The following is a 22,020-nucleotide window of genomic DNA, read 5'->3' as shown; positions in this document are numbered from 1 at the left end:
AATGGAACCTGACGTACTCATGGACATCATGACTTCCTCCCAGACCTCTACTGTGAGCACCACTCCAAGCAGTAGCAGCAGCAGCCAACATCCCACGCTTGTTGTGACATCCACCCAAGCACCCACTGGTCAGCAGCCCTCCCAGGATGACAGCGTTCTGTCCCTCAGTCCGGCATCTGGGAACCTGCTGATGCAAGAAGCACAGGACTTACTGGGGACTGATGTGGCAGAGATTGAGATCGGGCCACAATCACAAGCGTTGTTGAGTTCTGGTGATGAAGAAGAGGGGTCTGTGTCTGGGGATGTAGGGACAGAAGAGGAGGCGGGGGACTCAGAGGAAGAGCTGGATTATGATGATGCTGCTGATGATGACGACGTTGTGGACCCTAACTATGTGCAGCCTGCTGAGTCCGTGGAAGAATGGTCAGAGCAGGATGACGAGTCACCTCGGCCTAGGCAAGGATATCGCCATATGTCAGGCAGGGGCAGGGGCATCGGCAGCAGTGGGCGTGGAGGAAGTAGACAGGACACTGCTTCAGCCGGCACCACCACCATGCAACCCCCGGCAACTACTACCACACATTGCTCCGCTGCACCCTCTGCTAGTGGGGGCCGCAGTAAATTAAAGTCACCAGTGTGGGATTGCTTTGAGGAATGTACTGATGACAAAAGGTATGCGGTGTGCAGGTTATGCAGCAAAAGATTGAGCCGTGGGAAAAGTCTGAGCAAGATGGGTACCTCATCCCTCCAGGGCCACCTGAGAAGCCGCCACTGCCGCGAGTATGCGGACTTTAAGAGGAAGCAGGCACTGCTGGCAGGGGTTCCTGAGAGCAGAAGGCCCACCAGCGCAGCAGCATCCTCCCTCCCTCAGGGTCGTGAATCCCCCACAGCAGCAGCAGTAGTAGCACGCAAGCGCTCTTCCACCTCGGCTGCTCAGGACACAGACATTGAGGCTGGCAGCCAGTGTTCGTCTCTCTCCTCTGCCTCCCCTGCATCCCAGCGTCGTCAGACCCTGCTGAGCGACACCTTTCAGGGTCTGACCAAGCCTCTGCCTCCAAGCCACAGGCGGATCCGCAAACTAAATGGCTTGCTGGCCCGGGCCATGGCATCACAGCTGCTTCCCTACTCCCTGGTGCAGGAGGGGAGCGGCATGCGGCCGCTGCTCCAATATGGCATCCCCGAGTGGCAAGTCCCCAGTCGCCACTATTTCAGCAGGAGCGCGATCCCAGCACTCCACAAGTTTGCGGTGGAAAACGTGGCCCGTTCTCTGGACTACTCTGTGGGCAAGCGGGTCCACGTGACCATGGACTCGTGGAGTAGCAGATTTGGGACAGGTCGCTACCTGTCCTTTACGGCCCACTGGGTGACACTGATGGAAGGGAGGGAGGACAAGAGCGCATCAGCCCAGCTAGTGGTGCCACCACGCGGGATCAGGGGGGATGCAGAAGGGTCCTGTCACGACACTCCCTCAGCACCCGGAAAGCAAGCCCGCCTCGGCAGCAGCAGCGCCAAGCCTCGGCACTGCCAAGCCCTTTTAAAATTGGTGACCCTGGGGAAGGAGAGGCTTATGGCCACCAACGTCCTGGCCGCCCTCAGGAAGCAGGAGCGGAGGTGGCTGACCCCCAGAGGCCTGGAAGTGGGGTATGTGGCAGCCGATAACGGGGCCAACCTGGTGGCAGCAGTGCAGCAGGGAAACCTCCAGCACATCCCCTGCTTGGCCCACGTGCTCAATCTTGTGGTGCAGATCTTCTTGCGCACCTACCAGGGGATGAGCGAGCTGCTGCAGGATGCCCGGGCGGTGGTACGCTTTTTCCGCCTGTCAGCCACTGCCTCTGCACTCTTGTCCACCTTACAGCAGCAGTATGGAAGGCCACAACACCGGATGATCATCGACATGCCAGTTCGCTGGAATTCGACTCTGGCCATGTTGGAGCGGCTGTGTCAGCACAGGCTGGCTCTTAGGGCCTACATGCTAGACCCAAGTGTCCCCAGCAACCAGCAAGTCCCCATGATTACTGCCACTCAGTGGACACTGATGCAGCAAGTATGCCTGGTGCTGAGTCCCTTCCTGGAGGCAACCAAGATGGTCAGTGAGGAGCGGGCCTCTGTGTGCCAGTGGGTGCCCTTGGTTTGTCTACTGGAGCAGGCAATGGACAATTTAATTGAGCGTGGGGATGAAGCCCTGAGGCAGTTGGAAGAACAGGAGCAGATGGCAGCACAGTCCAGCTCAGAGGAGGGCTCACAGCAGGTAGTGGAAGAGTTGGAGGTCCCTAACCTGAATGAGGAGGAGGAGCAGAGTGCAGCAGGCGTTGTACGTGGATGGCGGTTTGAGGAGGACAACGACATGGCACAGGAAGAGGACAGGCATGCGTTATGGGACAATGGCGAGGACGAGGAAGATCTTGCTGGCAGGGCCCACTTGTTTCCCATGGCTGTGCACATGTTGCGCTGCCTTCGCAGGGACCCCCGGGTGATCCAGATGCGTTCAAGGGAGGACATCTGGATTACCTTGATGCTTGATCCCCGTCTGAAGGGGAAGCTGGGAGACTTAATGACGCCATCCACCACCGAGCAACGCACAAGGGAGTTGAAGGAGGCCCTTGTGCGCAGACTACTGGAAGCATTCCCCCAGCATTCCACCCCCACTGTAACTGCTCTGCCAAGCCAGCAAGAGGTGCCTGCCATTGCCACTAGCAGCACAACAACAACCACCAGCAGCAGCAGCAGCAACTGGCGCCCCGGAGACCTGAAGAGCCTAAGCAAGAGCCTGTATGCAGTGCAGCAGCCCAGAACAGAGGTGCCCGCCACAGCATCCACCACCAACCAGCACAAGCAACGACTGACCACCATGGTGTCTGACTATATGGGGTCATCCAGCGGGCTCAATGACACCGACAGCCCCGTGGACCAGAGGCGTAGCTAGATCTTTCAGCGCCCGGGGACAAAGACTATTAATGCGCCCTCTAAGGGCGGGAACTACGCGCACCGCGCCAAAAAAGGGGCGTGACCACGCAACAGAATGTTGGTGTGGTAATGGGTGCAGCCAAATATACATGACCTTAGCAGTGGTGTAAAAGGTCTGCCAGGGAAGTTTAAGCTCTGCCATAGTGTTTCTCCCCAAAATACATGTAATCTGACAGCATTCAACAAAAATACATGTAATTAGGCAGAGGTTCCTCCAGAATACAGATAATATGGCAATGGTTCCCCCAAAATAGACATAATCTGGCAGCAGTGGTTACCCCAACATACATATAAACTGGCAGCTGTTCCCCAAAATACACTTAATCTGGCAGCAGCGGTTCCCCAAAAATACAATTAATCTGGCAGCAGTTCCCCCAAAATAGGTGCCCCCCAGTATAGGTAACCAGGTCTATAGGTGTCACCAGTGGAAGTAACCAGGCCTATAGGTGTCCTCGGAATAGGTAACCAGGTGTATATGTTCCCCCAGTATATGTAGCCAGGTGTATATGTCCCCAGTATATGTAGCTGGGGTATATGTCCCCAGTATATGTAGCCAGGGGTATATGTGCCCAGTATATGTAGCCAGGGGTATATGTGCCCAGTATATGTAGCCAGGGGTATATGTGCCCTGTATATGTAGCCAGGGGTATATGTGCCCTGTATATGTAGCCAGGCGTATATGTGGCCAGTATATGTAGCCAGGGGTATATGTGCCCTGTATTTGTAGCCAGGGGTATATGTGCCCTGTATACGTAGCCTGGGGTACATGTGGCCAGTATAAGTAGCCAGGGGTATATGTGCCCAGTATATGTAGCCAGGGGTATATGTGCCCAGTATATGTAGCCAGGGGTATAGTAATCCCCAGAATAGGTAGCCAGGTGCCCCCCCCCCAGCGGGTACGCAGAGAAGAGGGAGAGCAGTGGGCACAGCGGTGGGGAAGGGCGGACGCCCCCCCCCCCCCTTACCTCACCTTGGGGCTCCCCCTCTCTCTCGGTTCCCCCTCCAGGTATGTGCAGTGGGCGACAGAACACTTACCCTATTCCCGGAGGAGTAGACCGATCTGTGCTCCGCTACTCTGATCTAGACTAGACCAGAGTAGCGGAGCACAGATGTTTCTATGCGCTGTGAATAGGGTAAGTGTTCTGTCGCCTGCCACTCATATCTGGAGGGGGGAGCAAGAGAGAGGGGAGCCCCAAGGTGAGGTAAGGGGGGGGGCGTCTGCCCTTCCCCACCGCTGTGCCCACTGCTCTCCCTCTTCTCTGTACTTCCGCTATAATTAAATATATATAAAAAAAAACACAGGTCACAGCTGGGCGCCCCTAGGCACCCAGCGCCCGGGGGCACATGTCCTACCCTGCCCACCCCTAGCTACGCCCCTGCCGTGGACCCCTTGGAGTACTGGGTCAAGAGACTGGACATCTGGAGCGAGCTTTCCCAGTACGCCCTGGAACTCCTATCCTGCCCTCCTTCCAGTGTCCTCTCAGAGAGATGCTTTAGTGCGGCCGGTGGCGTGGTCACAGAGAAGCGCTCTCGGCTCTCCCACGCCTCTGTGGACAAACTCACCTTCCTGAAAATCAACCAGGCTTGGGCTGAAGGTGAGTTCCTGGCCCCTATTGTCGGACACAGGGGGACATGAAGTGGCTGCTGCATGTGCTGTTGTTAACTATGCCTGCCTTTATAAAGACATTTACTACCTGCCTAGTGCCTACCTTGGTTAATTTTTTGGTGTTATGGTACTACTACCAGTAAGTTGCCATGGTCCTCCTTCTGAGCTGCTGAACTGACCGCCCGCTTTGTCCTCCTGACTCAGTCGCTACTACACTCTGCGTTCACACTGCCCGGGTCGCCGGGTGCATTTAATTTTTTGGCCAGCACTATGACGCTGTGCTACTTCTACTGTGCTGCTGCTGCTGAACTGACCGCCCGCTTTGTCCTCCTGACTCAGTCGCTACTACACTCTGCGTTCACACTGCCCGGGTCACCGGGTGCATTTAATTTTTTGGCCAGCACTATGACGCTGTGCTACTACTACTGTGCTGCTGCTGCTGAACTGACCGCCCACTTTGTCCTCCTGACTCAGTCGCTACTACACTCTGCGTTCACACTGCCCGGGTCGCCGGGTGCATTTAATTTTTTGGCCAGCACTATGACGCTGTGCTACTACTACTGTGCTGCTGCTGCTGAACTGACCGCCCGCTTTGTCCTCCTGACTCAGTCGCTACTACACTCTGCGTTCACACTGCCCGGGTCGCCGGGTGCATTTAATTTTTTGGCCAGCACTATGACGCTGTGCTACTACTACTGTGCTGCTGCTGAACTGACCGCCCGCTTTGTCCTCCTGACTCAGTCGCTACTACACTTTGCGTTCACACTGCCCGGGTCGCCGGGTGCATTTAATTTTTTGGCCAGCACTATGACGCTGTGCTACTACTACTGTGCTGCTGCTGCTAAACTGACCGCCCGCTTTGTCCTCCTGACTCAGTCACTACTACACTCTGCGTTCACACTGCCCGGGTCACCGGGTGCATTTAATTTTTTGGCCAGCACTATGACGCTGTGCTGCTACTACTACCACCAGTATGTTGCCGTGGTCCTTCTGTGCTGCTGAACTGACCGCCTGCATAGTCCTTCTCCTGACTCAGTCGCTACCACCACTGCACTCTGCGTTCACACTGCCCGTGTCCACTGACAACTCTGCTGCGATGTCATTGCTAATTGCTGCAAAAAAAAAAAAAAAAATTTACAAAAACCTCTCTGGAGCCTTTTTGCCGTCAGCCACTCATCCTCCTCCAGCGGTACCTTCGCCGCCAAGTGCCATTGGAACTCGCCTTCACCTCTTTGACTGCTTAACGCGTATATCCCTTTTTAAAACCACTTATTACCAATTAATAGCCCCATTTAAAGTGTTGATTTCACCTTAAAATCCATTTTCTCTAGAAAAAATTTTTTGGGGGGAATTTTTTATGTTAAAGTTATGTTGCACCTTATCACCTCGATAATCCATGCTATTTGGGGGACTGTAGCATGTATGGGGGCTTTGTTATTAACGTTAAAAGAAAATCCGCCTCCGGGCGTGAATCCGCGCAGGATTACGCCATTCACGGGAAAAAATCCGCGTGGTTGCGTGGACCCGGACGAAAATCCGCATGCGGCGGGGCCGAATGCGGATTTTTTTTTGCAACCACGCGGATTTCCGAATTCGTGGATGAGGCACATCCGAGCATCCCAGGGCATGGCCGATCTTCTGTTGAAGGTGCGACGAGTGGCCAAACATTGTAGAAATTCCAGTACTGCTTCGGGGGCACTCGCCAAGATGCAGGAGCGCTTCAATCTCCCCCACCATCACTTGCTGTGTGATGTCCCTACGCGCTGGAATTCTACGCTGCACATGCTAGCCCGCTTTTGCGAGCAGAAGAGTGCAGTGGTCCAGTACATGACGGCGCAGTACCGAGGCGCATCCGGACAGCTGCCAAGCTTCTGTGGATCCGATTGGGCCAACATGTTGGACCTCTGCCAAGTCCTCCAAAATTTTGAGCAATCCATGTTGCTTGTGAGCAGTGACAGCTCTTCAGTCAGCATTACCATACCACTGCTGTGTTTACTGAAGAAGTCAATGTTGAAAATCAAGGAAACAGCTGTCATGATGCAACTGGGGGAATCTGAAGGAGAAAACGATCAGCGTGATGGTACCAACATCAGGCCATCCGCCTCAGGGAACGCTGGCCCCAGCAGCTATGACGAAGAAGAGGAGGAGGAACAGCTGGAGTTGGAGCAGGAATTTCCTGCCACCACTGACGAGGGCCAGAGCGGTGCACGTTGGACTTCCACAATTCAGCGCGAATGGTCAACAGAAGCAGACCAGGAAGAAGGTGACGACTATGATGCATCACAACAACTATCACAACGCTCACAAGAGGATGATGAGGATTCTGGCAGGACTCTGGCACACATGGCTCAATTCATGCTAGACTGCATTGAACGCGACCCACGCACGGTTTATACCCTTCTGGATCCACGGTACAAACACAATGTTCCAAAACTGCTTGAAGAAAGAGTCAGACAGGTCAAAATGGAAGAATACCAGCAGGCCCTTGTGGAGACTTTAGAGAGGAGATTGACATCCTCCCCCTCCTCTAGCCAGTTGTACGCCGACTAGAGATGAGCGTAATGACGTAATTACGATTTCGCGAAATTTCGCGTAATTAGTGTAATTACGATTATGGCCGTAAGTACAAAATCGTAATGAAGAAGGATTTCGTGAAATTTCGCGTAAGCGTAATTTTCGCGTAATTTTCGCATTACAATGGGTATTTGTTCATGCCGTAATTTCGCATTAAACGGTACCGTAATTTCGCGTTAAACCATAACGCTCTGTATGATATAAAAAAGCCGCCGACTTTAAGGGTTAATAGCAAAGCCCCCTTAAATGCTAAAAGCCTCAAATTTGGAGAATATATTAAGGAGATCAGAAGGAATAAGATGAAAAAATTTTTTTTCAAAAAGACCTTATAGTTTTTGAGAAAATCGATGTTAACGTTTCAAAGTAAAAATGTATACATTTAAAAACCCGCCGACTTTAACGGTTAATAGCAAAGCCTGCTTAAAGTTTAGAAACACCAAATTCCCAGGGTATATTAAGGGGATCAGTGGGAATAAGAGGAAAAACATTTTTTTCAAAAAGACCTTATAGTTTTTGAGAAAATCGATTTTTAAGTTTCAAGGGCAAAAATGTCTTTTAAATGCGGAAAATGGCAGTTTTTTTTGCACAGGTAACAATAGTGTATTATTTTCATAGATTCCCCCAAGTGGGAAGAGTTTTACTTACTTCGTTCTGAGTGTGGGAAATATAAAAAAAAACGACGTGGAGTCCCCCCTCCCAGACCTCTTTAACCCCTTGTCCCCCATGCAGGCTGGGATAGCCAGAATGCGGAGCACCGGCCACGTGGGGCTCCGCACCCTGACTATACCAGCCCGCATGGTCCATGGATTGGGGGGTCTCGGAAGGGGAGGGGCAGCCAAGCTTTCCCCTCCCCCTCCGAGCCCTTGTCCAATCCAAGGACAAGGGGCTCTTCTCCACCTCCGATGGGCGGTGGAGGTGGAGGCCGCGATTTCCTGGGGGGGGGTTCATGGTGGAATCTGGGAGTCCCCTTTAAAAAGGGGTCCCCCAGATGCCCACCCCCCCCTCCCAGGAGAAATGAGTATAGAGGTACTTGTACCCCTTACCCATTTCCTTTAAGAGTTAAAAGTAAATAAACACACAAACACTTAGAAAAAGTATTTTAATTGAACAAAAAACATAACCACGAAAAAAGTCCTTTAATATTCTTAATTAACCATTAATACTTACCTGTCCCTTTAAATAAATGATCCCTCGAAATAGCCTCGGAAATGTTCTATCAGTTACAATGTAACAAAGTTATTACAATGTAACAACTTTGTTACATTGTAACTACGCCGCACCCGACGTCACTCGCCGCTCAGCCGCCGCATACGCGTCTGCGCTGCACAGACCCGGCAGTGCTCTGAGCTATATAGCTCAGAGCTCTCTAAGCATCTTTGAATTTGGGCTCCAAGGAGCCCCATTGGTCCTTAGCAGACCAATGGGGTTCCCTCTGATTTGAAGGAACCCCATTGGTCTATACGGAGCGTTACGGTTTAACGCGAAATTACGGTATCGTTTAATGCGAAATTACGGCATGAACGAAATGCGAAATTACGCATTGAAAATTACGCTTACGGTATTTTCAATTACGATTTTAATGGCAATTACGCTACCGTAATTTCGCATCGTAATCGCAAATTTCGCATGCGTAATTATAGTAATGCGAAATTACGAAAATTTCGCCTCAACTCTAACGCCGACATACTGACTTCCGCAAACCCAGGACAACCAGGAGGGCAGCAAACAACACAAGCCGCAGCTAGTGCCCAAAAGGGAATGGTATCGGCAGTGTGCTTGGAGTGGGAAAATTTTCTGACACCCATGCAGCAGCCCACAGAACAGCAAGCGTGCAGATCCACCTCCAACACCAATCGCCTGGAGAAGATGGTCAAGGACTACATGTCAGATGGCGTAGCTGTGTTGAACAATCCATCTGCACCCTTCAACTATTGGGTATCGAAGCTAGACACCTGGCACGAACTGGCAATGTACGCAATAGAGGTGCTGGCTTGCCCGGCAGCCAGAGTTATGTCGAAACGCTGTTTCAGTGCTGCCGGAGGCATCGTCACAGATCGGCGTATCCGCCTCTCCACAGAAAATGCAGACCATCTGACTCAAATTAAAATGAATCAATCCTGGATTGGAAACGACTATGCAACACTCCTGGACCCCAACCAAGTAACATGAACAATGACCATCTGTGATGGGTTAGCGTTTCCGGTCCCTGTTTATTGAACCTCTTATCTGTATTACATATATGACTGCATGGCGGTAAAAAGCATGCTATCCGCACGCTTCTTGTCCTCATGCAAGGCCTGGGTTGTTGTGTCTGAAAGCGTGGCCTTCTCCTCCTGCGCCTCCTCCTGTTCCATCATGTGTGCTGCTGCTGGGTTAGCGTTTCCGGTCCCTGTTTATGGACCCTCTTATCTTTGTTACATTTATGACTGCATGGCGGCAAAATGCATGCTATCCGCACGCTTCTTGTCCTCATGCAAGGCCTGGGTTGTTGTGTCTCAAAGCGTGGCCTTCTCCTCCTGCGCCACCCTCCTCCTGTTCCATCACGTGTGCTGCTGCTGGGTTAGCGTTACCGGTCCCTGTTTATGGAACCTCTTATCTTTATTACATTTATGACTGCATGGCGGCAAAATGCATGCTATCCGCACGCTTCTTGTCCTCATGCAAGGCCTGGGTTGTTGTGTCTCAAAGCGTGGCCTTCTCCTCCTGCGCCTCCTCCTGTTCCATCACGTGTGCTGCTGCTACTGGGTTAGCGTTTCCGGTCCCTGTTTACGGAACCTCTTATCTTTATTACATTTATGACTGCATGGCGGCAAAATGCATGCTATCCGCACGCTTCTTGTCCTCATGCAAGGCCTGGGTTGTTGTGTCTCAAAGCGTGGCCTTCTCCTCCTGCGCCTCCTCCTGTTCCATCACGTGTGCTGCTGCTGGGTTAGCGTTACCGGTCCCTTTTCCTGGAACCTCTTATCTGTATTACATTTATGACTGCATAGCGGCAAAAAGCATGCTATCCGCACGCTTCTTGTCCTCATGCAAGGCCTGGGTTGTTGTGTCTCAAAGCGTGGCCTTCTCCTCCTGCGCCTCCTCCTGTTCCATCACGTGTGCTGCTGCTGCTGGGTTAGTGTTGCCGGTCCCTGTTTATGGAACCTCTTATCTTTATTACATTTATGACTGCATGGCGGTAAAAAGCATGCTATCCGCACGCTTCTTGTCCTCATGCAAGGCCTGGGTTGTTGTGTCTCAAAGCGTGGCCTTCTCCTCCTGCGCCTCCTCCTGTTCCATAACGTGTGCTGCTGCTGGGTTAGCGTTTCCGGTCCCTGTTTATGGAACCTCTTATCTTTATTACATTTATGACTGCATGGCGGTAAAAAGCATGCTATCCGCACGCTTCTTGTCCTCATGCAAGGCCTGGGTTGTTGTGTCTCAAAGCGTGGCCTTCTCCTCCTGCGCCTCCTCCTGTTCCATCACGTGTGCTGCTGCTACTGGGTTAGTGTTGCCGGTCCCTGTTTATGGAACCTCTTATCTTTATTACATTTATGACTGCATGGCGGTAAAAAGCATGCTATCCGCACGCTTCTTGTCCTCATGCAAGGCCTGGGTTGTTGTGTCTCAAAGCGTGGCCTTCTCCTCCTGCGCCTCCTCCTGTTCCATCACGTGTGCTGCTGCTGCTTTGTTAGCGTTTCCGGTCCCTGTTTATGGAACCTCTTATCTTTATTACATTTATGACTGCATGGCGGTAAAAAGCATGCTATCCGCATGCTTCTTGTCCTCATGCAAGGCCTGGGTTGTTGTGTCTCAAAGCGTGGCCTTCTCCTCCTGCGCCTCCTCCTGATCCATCACGTGTGCTGCTGCTGGGTTAGCGTTACCGGTCCCTTTTCCTGGAACCTCTTATCTGTATTACATTTATGACTGCATGGCGGCAAAAAGCATGCTATCCGCACGCTTCTTGTCCTCATGCAAGGCCTGGGTTGTTGTGTCTCAAAGCGTGGCCTTCTCCTCCTGCGCCTCCTCCTGTTCCATCACGTGTGCTGCTGCTGGGTTAGCGTTGCCGGTCCCTGTTTATGGAACCTCTTATCTTTATTACATTTATGACTGCATGGCGGCAAAAAGCATGTTACCTGTGCAAAGAAAACAGACATTTCCCGCATTTAAAAGACAGTTTTCCCTTTGAAACTTTAAAATCGATTTTCTCAAAAACTATAAGCTCTTTTTGCTACATTTTTTTTCCTCTTGTACCCACTCCCAAGCTGCACATACCCTGTAAATTTGGGGTATGTAGCATGTAAGGAGGCTTTACAAAGCACGAAAGTTCGGGTCCCCATTGACTTCCATTATGTTCGGAGTTCGGCGCGAACACCCGAACATCGCGGCCATGTTCGGCGAACGTTCGCGAACCCGAACATCCAGGTGTTCGCCCAACACTAGTTATATGCAGTGAGGTGAGTTCACTCAACAGAAAAGGTAGATATGCAGTGAGGTGAGTTCAGTCAACCCAAAGGTAGTTATATATGCAGTGAGGCGAGTTCACTGAACACGAAAGGTAGCTATGTGCAGTGAGGTGAGTTTACTCAACCCAAAGGTAGTTATGTATGCAGTGAGGTGAGTTCACTCAACAGAAAAGGTAGATATGCAGTGAGGTGAGTTCACTCAACCCAAAGGTAGTTATATATGCAGTGAAGTGAGTTCACTGAACACAACAGGTAGTTAGATGCAGTCAGCTGAGTTCACTCAACACAAAGGTAGTTAATTAGTTATATGCAATGAGGTGAGATCACTCAACAGAAAAGGTAGATATGCAGTGAGGTGAGTTCACTCAACTTAAAAGGTCGTTATATGCAGTGAGGCAAGTTCACTCAACACAAAAGGTAGTTATGTGCAGCTAGGTGGGTTCACTCAACACAAACATAGGTGTATGCAGTGATGAGGTGGGTTAACTAAACACAACAGGTACTAGTAGTAGGTAAATGCAGTACTGGGTGGGCAGTACAATGTGCAGCTCCCTGTCACACACACAGGTAGTCACTGAATGTGCTGCTGAATGCTGGTGGGCTGCTGGCAGTGGGACACACACATTATGAATTAGTGTCTCTCACAAACACAGGTAGTCACTGAATATGCTGCTGCTGCTGCTGGCAGTGGGACACACAGTATGAATTAGCAATGCTGTCTAAAAACACAAGTGTCAGTTTCAAACACAGAAAAAAAAATTGATCACACAAGCAGGATGAGCTCTGAAAAGAGCTGTTCTGGGGCGCTATTATAGCAATAAGATTCAGCTAGGAGCAAGCTAAGAAGGCAAGAGCCTGACTAATCTGTCCCTAAGAGAACAAGTCTGCAGCAGCTGTCCCTAGTCTGTCTCTAGCAGGCACACGAGTAAGGCTAATGGCCGCCGGAGCCTGCCTTATATAAGGGGGGGTGGGGCTCCAGGGCTTAGTGTAGCGTGAATGGCTACAATGTGCCTGCTGACTGTGTTGCAGAGAGTCAAAGTTGACCCTCATAGAGCATTATGGGGCGAATCGAACTTCCGGGAAAGTTCGCTTGGTCCAGGCGAACGCGAACCCCCGAAGTTTGCCTGGAACCGTTCGCCGGTGAACCGTTCGGCCCATTTCTATTAGGCGTCTGTAACGATTGGTGTCAGCACGCAGAGAGAATCTGATTATTGGTGATCTGCAGTATCACCAAGAATGCAGATATATACCTGATTATTGATGATCTGCAGAATCACCAATAATACAGATATATTGCTAACCTCTGGACACCTAAGGTATGTGAGTGTTTGGTGTAACAGTAATACTTTGAGGCATGCACCTGCAGAGCAGGTGATCAAAAGCAGCCTGGAATACTGCTTTTGAGGACACAGGCACCTTCCAGCAGCCTGAGACTCTCCAAGGGGTGGAGTCAGGCTGGAGATAGGAAGGACCAAGAGTGAGTGACACCTGAAGGTGGATGTCACTATCAGATCTGGAGACTATCTCTTAAAAGGAGAGATAGCTCTTGAGGTCGGGCAAGCCAGGTCGGCAACACACGGTCAGATAAAGTACATAGACAGAAGGCTGATTCTGTATCCAAGACTAGCAGAGTTTGGCAACAGAGTATCAGATATGCGAGGTACCGAATCAGAGATCAGTGGGATAGTCAGGAAAGCAGAAAGTCATAACAGATATCAAACAATGCCTAGTCTGGGTGTGAGGTCCGTGGTCTCTACACCCTGGAACTAGTCTGATGTATAACAGAATGATAACACAAGTTCCCTAGTCTGGGTGTGAGGTCCATGGTCTCTACACCCTGGAACTAGTCTGATGTATAACAGAATGATAACACAAGTTCCCTAGTCTGGGTGTGAGGTCCGTGGTCTCTACACCCTGGAACTAGTCTGAAGTATAACAGAATGATAACACAAGTTCCCTAGTCTGGGTGTGAGGTCCGTGGTCTCTACACCCTGGAACTGGTCTAAGGAATAACACAGATGATACACAGTATTCCTAGTCTGGGGTGTGAGGTCCGTGGTCTCTACACCCTGGAACTGGTCTAAGGAATAACACAGATGATACACAGTATTCCTAGTCTGGGGTGTGAGGTCCGTGGTCTCTACACCCTGGAACTGGTCTAATGAATAACACAGATAATACACAGTAAACTGTCTAAGTGTGGATTCCCAGGAGATCTGGTTCCACCACATTGAAAGATCTGACTTGGTCTGAGTGCTAACACATAGGCATTCGCAACGCCAGACAACCAGCAACTGAACAGCAAGAGATATATATAGCGAAGCGCTCTCCAGCGCCACCCAGCTCCTATCAACCAATCAACAGCTGAGCTGGGATCAGCTGACCGCCTGGATCAGCTGACCCTTCTCCTATTGGTACAAAGAGCCTGTCTTGCGGCGCGCGCACGCAGCTCTCCATCAGTGTGCACTACTGGGTCCAGCCAAACTAGACGCACGTTGCTGCGGGGAAACCGCCGTTCTGTGTGCGGATACCGCCGCGTCACTGTCAGAAGGCTCGGCGGTTTCTCCGCAATCCGTCACAGCGTCTAAGTGGGGAATGCTAGTGTTCATACACAGGCTGGTACACACAATGCATGTCCGATTTTCTGTAGATCAACAACAAGATCGATTTTGTGCTGTACTGATCTGAAAATCTTTCCCGTTCTTGATCGGGAGCATATCGAAGATGTTGAAAATGATTGATTTGACCAGTTGATCTGACAAGAACTAGCATTTTGTGTACCAGGCATTAAAAAGGAGATAAAAGAGGTTAATTTTACCTGTTGGCAATCAAACACATGCTAATGACATAGGGCAGCAGCCAGAAAGGTGAAAAGAGACAAGCAAGAGGTAGGCAAATGGAAGGGAAATACAAAAAAACAGGCAACAAAGAGAAAAGTCCAAATGAATTGACTGCTGTAGGTATTACCTCAGCTTCAGGCAGCCAGGAGCAATTTCTCCATGTCTCCCATACATGACCCAGACCCCACAATTATGACATAAGAATGGAGATTCACCTTCCTCCTTTTCTCTCCTGGCCAGCGACCAGCAACACGTGCCCCAGCTCCCTGCACTTTCCTATCTCCAAGTAAAAGAACTGACAACTAGAGATGGCCCGAACGGTTCGTCGGCGAACGGTTCCCGGAGAACTTCCGGGGTTCGCGATCGCGGAGAACCGCAAACTTTTCCGGAAGTTCGGTTTGCCCCCAAAGTGCAACATTAAGGTCAACTTTAACCCTCTACATCACAGTCAGCAGGCACATTGTTGCCAATCAGGCTACACTCCCTCCTGGAGCCACTCCCCGCTTTATAAAAGGCAGGCAGCACCGGCCATCTTACTCACTCGTGTGCCTGCAATAGTGAGAGAAGGGAAAGCTGCTGCAGACTCTCATAGGGGAAGATTAGTTAGGCTCTTGTAAGCTTCTTAGCTTTCTCCTTGCTGCTTGTTATTGCTAAAAAAGCACCCCACAATAGCTCTTTTGAGAGCTAATCTTGTTATTGTGATCTATTTTTTTGTGTGCGTGTCCCACTGAGACTTGTGTAGCATAGACAGCCTAGTTGGTAATTCCTACTGTGTGTGCCACTGCCAGGCCCAGCACATTTAGTGACTACCTGTGTGTGTGACAGCCTGGTGCACATTGTTGTAATACCCATTACTGCATATATCTACCTACCTACCTGTTGTTCACAGTGCACCCACCTACCTACGTGAGTGCACACAGAGTCACTGTGCCTGCCCGGTATCTGTCTGTGACAGGTGCACATTGTAATACTCATCACTGCATATACCTACCTGTTGTGCTCATTGCACCAACCTCATCACTACATAATATATACCTACCTGTGTGCTCAGTGCACCCACCTCATCACTGCATAATATATACCTACCTGTTGTGTTGAGTGCACCCACCTCATCACTGCATAATATATACCTACCTGTTGTGCTCAGTGCACCCACCTCATCACTGCATAACATATGCCTACCTGTTGTGTTGAGTGCACCCACCTCATCACTGCATAATATATACCTACCTGTTGTGTTGAGTGCATCCACCTCATCACTGCATATACCTACCATATTACAAGACACGAAGGAGGCTGGCACTGCAGTAAAGAAAAGCTCTTTTATTCTGAAAAAGATAAAATCAATGGGGCCATATGGCGACAGCCCGCTGTTTCAGGTCTCCACCCTTTCTCAAGCCGAGAGTGCCCATAACATGCATCACAGAACACACCCCTTAAATAGTGTCAATGTGTCAGTAGCACCAATAAAATCAAATTTCATGACAGCCAATCAGCTTACCAGTTTGTGCAGGTGGACTCAGTGGGAGACTGTCAGCCTAGCATGCAAATGACAGCCAGACGTTACATGCCTGCAGCGCTACACATCGCTGTCATCGCTACACATCGCTACACATTGCTGTCAGTGTCAGACACTATTTAAGGGGTGTGCCAAAACCCGTACTTTAAAGGTTAATAGTAAAGCCCTCTTAAATGGTATCAACACCAAATTTGCCAGATTTGTTAAGAATAACAGTGGGAACAAGAGGATTTTTTTTTCAAAAAGACCTTATGGTTAAAGGTGGCCTGAACGGTTTGCATGCGAACTTACTTGCGCGAACATCGGTGGTTCGTGTTGGTGATGGAACGCAAACTTTATGTGAGCTTGACCCGCCCCCTATACTACATCATTGGGCTACACTTTGACCCTCTACATCACAGTCAGCAGACACATGGAAGCCAATTAGGCTGCACTCCCTCCTGGAGTCCCTCCCCCCCCCCAGCAGCGTTGGCCATTTCCTCACTCAGTCTGCTGCTGAATTAGGGAGAGAAGGGAGAGACATTGGAGACAAGATATGGGAAGCTTAGTTAGGCTGTTGTTAGGCTTGTTAGCTTGCTCCTTGCTGATACTTATTGCTAAAAAGCACCCCAAAACAGCTCTTTTGAGAGCTAATGTTCTTGTGATGTGTGTTTTTTTTTCGTGTGTGGCCCACTGACACTTGCATATACAGCCCTGTCTGTCGCAGCTGGCCCTTGCTAATTGCTATACTGTGCCAGGCCCAACGCATTCAGTGCCTCCTTTTTGCACTGCACCTGTGTGTGACAGCTGCACACTTGTAATACCAGTCCATGCATACCTGTTCATGCTTACTGCACCTGCGTGACAGCACGCAGTGTTATATACCAGTCACTACATATCTGTTCAGTGTACCTGTTTATGTGACAGCTGCACATTTGTAATACCAGTCTGTGCATACCTGTTTAAGGTACTTGTGTGTGTGACAGCTGCACATTGTATTGATACCAGTCCGTGCATACCTGTTCACTGCACCTGTGTGACAGCACGCAGTTTTATATACCAGTCACTGCATACGTATTCACGGTACCTGTGTGTGTGACAGCTGCACATTGTATTGATACCAGTCCGTGCATACCTGTTCACTGCACCTGTGTGACAGTACGTAGTTTTACATACCAGTCACTGCATACTTGTTCACTGTACCTGTGTGACTGCATTAGTCAAGTCAGTGCATACCTTTCACTTTATACCCCCCAATAAGGACAGAACAGGCAGAGGCAGAGCCAGAGGCAGGCCACCCGGCAGGTCTGTTTGAGGTCAAGCTGTTGTGATTTTGTGCGCCCTTGGACCAAAGTTTAGTGATCAGAAGGCACGTGCCATCAATCCCCAAGATTGTCAGGACGTAGATAACTATTTAACACAGAACACCTCACCTTCCTCAGCGTCCGCACGGAACCGGACATATCTTCCTCCTCCTGTTCTGATTCTGGCACCCCACTTAACACTCAGTCAGCTGCTATCACCAAAGTGCCATCATCCCAGGGCTCAGCGGTGTGGACATTTTTTTGTGTGTCTGCTTCAGATAAGAGCAATGCCATCTGTACTATCTGCCACCAAAACTTGAGCCGTGGATAGACCAAGACCCGCATAGGGACAACTTTCTTACAAAGACACATGATGACAAAGCACAAACTGCAATGGGATGACCACCTGAGGAAAAGCAGCACACAAAAGCAAAGCCACACACCGCAGTGGAAGATACCAGGCCGCAACTATTTCTTAACCACCTGAGCGGTCTGGACGAGCTCAGCTCGTCCAACACCGCCGGAGGCTGCCGCTCAGGCCCTGCTGGGCCGATTTACATCAAATAAAAAGCAGCACACGCAGCCGGCACTTTGCCAGCTGCGTGTGCTGCCTGATCGCCGCCGCTCTGCGGCGATCCGCCGCGAGCAGCGGCGAAAGAGGGTCCCCCCAGCCGCCTGAGCCCAGCGTAGCCGGAAAAAAAGTTCCGGCCAGCGCTAAGGGCTGGATCGGAGGCGGCTGACGTCAGGACGTCGGCTGACGTCGATGACGTCACTCCGCTCGTCGCTATGGCGACGATATAAGCAAAACAAGGAAGGCCGCTCATTGCGGCCTTCCTTGTTTATTCTGGGCGCCGGAGGCGATCGGAAGATCGCCTCCGGAGCGCCCTCTAGTGGGCTTTCATGCAGCCAACTTTCAGTTGGCTGCATGAAATAGTTTTTTTTTTATTTAAAAAAAACCCTCCCGCAGCCACCCTGGCGATTTAATCAGAACGCCAGGGTGGTTAAAAAAGCTGATACCCAAACTGTACAGTGATGTTGAAAGGCAAGTGGTGTCATCTCTGGCACACAGCGTTGGGTCAAGAGTCCATCTGAGCACGTAGTCTGCAAAGCACGGTCAAGCCTGCCCGAAGACTAGTCCCCACACACAGCATCTCTGCCTTCACGCTGTGTGACTGCCTGCCCCAAGACTAAGTCGGTCCCCACACAGCATCTCTGCCTGCAGGCCACTTGACTGCCTTCTCCGCCACCACCGACCGGGTCCAGGACTCCAGGTGCATTCATGAATTCTTTGCTAGCAGCGACCACTAACTAAGCCAATAATATTTTTTTCTGGTGCGTGTACATGCCTGCCTAATTTTTCTGGCTGCACTGCAGCTGCAACAACAAAAACAAAAGGCATGTACATGTGTCAATTCCCTTTCATGATCTTTACCTTGCCGCGGTGAAGGGGCTTGCATATTACAATGAAGCAATGACCGCTGGCTATATGAGTGTGTTGGGGGGCACACCCAAGATAATAAGGTTGTTGCTTCATTGTGGACAGACCAAATTCGATCAGCTGGACAGTCACTGTTGTTCTGTCATTGAGCTACCTTAGCCCGGCGAACATATGGGCTTGAAAACTGCCGTCGCCTGCACGCACACCAGTCCAGCACGGCCGTCACTACACAAACAGCTGTTTGCGGTGTGTTACACAGTGAGTTTGGTCTGTCAGTGTGAAGCAGTACACTAATTACACTAATTACACTATCTGAAAGCTCACGCAAACCCAAACGTTTGCGGAAGTTCGCATTCGAGGTTCGCGAACCTAAAATCGGAGGTTCGAGCCATCTCTACTTATGGTTTTTTGAGAAAATCAATTTTAAGATTTCAAAGGAAAAAAGTTACATTTAAATGCAGTAAATGACAGTTAGTAAATGAAGCAAAACCTGCCGACTTTAGAGGTTGATAACAGAAACACCAAATTTGCAAGATATGTTAAAAAGATAGTAGGAAAAAATTATCTTTTCCTATTTAAAAAAAAGTATATATAAGTTCAGATGGTGGGAAATAAAAAAAAAATGACGTGGGGTCCCCCCTACCGAGCATATTTAACCCTTTGTCCCCCATGCAGGCTGGGATAGCCTGTATGCAGATGCGGCTGACTGGGGCTTCACACCCTGAGCTATACCAGCCCGCATGGTCCATGGTATGAGGGGGCTTGGCGAAAGAGGGATGGCCTTCCTCTCCCCCCAGAGCCCTTGTCCAATCCATGAACAAGGGGCTCTTCCCCATCTCCGGTGCCCTAGGAGGAAGTGGGGGCGACTACTCCCTGGGGGGGTTTCATGGTGGCATCTGGGAGTTCCCTTTAACAAGGGGGCCCCAGATGCCCATCCCTCTCCCAGGAGGAATAAGTATAGGGGTACAAAGTACCCCTTACCCATTTCCACAAAGGGTTAAATGAAAGAAAAACACAAACAAGAAAAACGTTTTTATTAATCTTAATTAACCAGAAATACTTACCTGTACCTTTAAAAAAATGTTCCCTTGCCAATATCCCAGATGCCACCATGAGCCCCCTCCCCCCCCCAAGAGTTGTTGTCCATGGATTTGACAAGGGCTCCTGGGGGGGGGGGGGGAGGGGAAGGCTTGGCCACCTCTCTCCCCCGGAGCCCTCCCATACCATGGACCAGGTGGGCTGGTATAGCTCAGGGTGCGCAGCCCCAGTTGGCCGGGGCTCCGCATTCTGGCTATCCCAGCCTGCATGGGGGACAAGGGGTTAAATATGCTTGGTGGGGGGACCCCACGTCATTTAAAAAAAAAAAATTCCCACCATGTGAACATAAAAAGTAATTATTTCCTACTATCTTTTTTAACATAACCTGCAAATTTGGTGTTTCTAGGATGTAAGGGGGCTTTGTTAATAACCTCTAAAGTCGGCGGGTTTTGCTTCATTAACTAACTTATTTACCGCATTTAAATGTAACTTTTTTCCTTCAGTTTTCTCAAAAACTATAAGGTCTTTCTGAACATTATTTTTTCATCTTGTTGCCACTGTTATTCTTAACATATCATGTCACATGTCACCTCGGGTATCCTTTAATAGCAAAGCCCCCTTACATGGTATAAACACCAAATTTCTCAGATATGTTAAGAATAACAGTGGCAACAAGATGACACATGTCACTTCGGGTATCCTTTAAACAAACTTTTGGAGGAGATGGTCTAGGATTGAATGTTGTTTTCGTTCATCCAATATTTTAAAGTTAATGAAATGAAAAACAACTACCATCCATATGTATTAACATTTTCAAATATGTTTTTTTTTTCAATGTTTCTTTCATAACGTGCTTTACATTTCACTGTCTGAACAGTGCTTTACATTGCTAGCATTGGAACAGCATACTTTTTGTTATGCTTGCTGCAAATTTGCATTATGAATAGCTGTCTACTGAACAGAATGTCATTGAAGGAAGTTAGACCATTTGCATATGTTTCCCTGGTATAAAACATTCAATCCTATATTTTATTTAAACTAGCCATGTTATTCTAGAGAGAACTGTAACAATGATATTCAGTTCATCCAAAGCACATCTATAATTAAGAAAGTTCTGCACATGACATAGCAATACATCCATTTTTTTTTTTTGAAATAGCACATCAAAGCAAGCCGGGCAACTGTTTCCTTGTTCTGCTTCCTTGTTTATTGTGTCTTGCTGCCAAAAACATTACATACATGCAAACAGTCTTGATACATCAAACCTGGTGCGGGTGTCAGCGCTGAGGTGTACCAGGGTGTGGGTGACCAGGGCAAAAAGGACTGCACAACGCCGTTTCGCGCCTGGCTGGCGCTTGTTCACGTGCTCGTGTCCTGTGTGAAAGGAAGCGCTGTGCGGCTTCCTGTATAAATCTTGGGAAGCCGCACCCTAAGCGCTTCTGGTTGGTGCGTGGAGCTGATGTCAGTGAGGGTTAGGGGTGAGGGGGGCGGGGCCGCGCCGACCAGCGGCGAAGAGTGATGATGCGCTGTGTACATGAAGTGAAAACAGCGTCCAAGTTGCGATAGCAACCATTGCTTTCACTACCAACATCTTACGTGCAGTGCTGTGAAAAACCTATATATTATTGTGCAACATATTAACACCTATACATATTAAACTTTCATCATCCTTCTGGTGTGTACATCTAAAGTGATCCGTGCTTGTTCACAAAAGTGCATATATAGAAACCTCTAACATTCTGTGAGACAAAATGTACGCATGCTTATGGCATGAAGCAAAATTCATTTGGGCATAGATTACAATTGCCTGCACCCACCAGGTTAAAATAACCTCTTTATTATTTGTTCTAATAAAACCTCTATACAAAAAACCCGGAACCCTTTTAAAAAAGACTGGGGTGGTATTACTGTCTTAGGAGGAGACCTTAAGGACGCATTGTCCTTTCTACTTTGTTTAATGGACGTCCACATCCATTGCCAGATAACCCGGACAGGCATCCATTAATTATTCCTGTCTGGATCTATGGTGTTATTAGTCAAAAAAGGGGAGCCATAAAGAAAGCCCCCGTTAAGTGGCAGGGGCATTCCCGTGGGGTGCACACTGATGTCCCATATTGGAGGGCTGCAAGGTCGACTAACCCTGCGACCATAGAAGAATACAGGTAGATAAGGAAAAAAGTGTGCCAAATCCCATATTAGAAGTCAAAAATGCAATCTGGGCTTTATTTATCCCATAAAAGGTGTAGGAAGGCTGTTTCACACACGATTTATTGGTTATTGCGTGTATTTGTATTACCGGGGTCAATGTGGGGA

The sequence above is a fragment of the Hyperolius riggenbachi genome, chromosome 6 (genome assembly GCF_040937935.1).
Source record: "Hyperolius riggenbachi isolate aHypRig1 chromosome 6, aHypRig1.pri, whole genome shotgun sequence".
Taxonomy (NCBI): domain Eukaryota; kingdom Metazoa; phylum Chordata; class Amphibia; order Anura; family Hyperoliidae; genus Hyperolius; species Hyperolius riggenbachi.
This window is presented reverse-complemented; position numbering follows the sequence as displayed.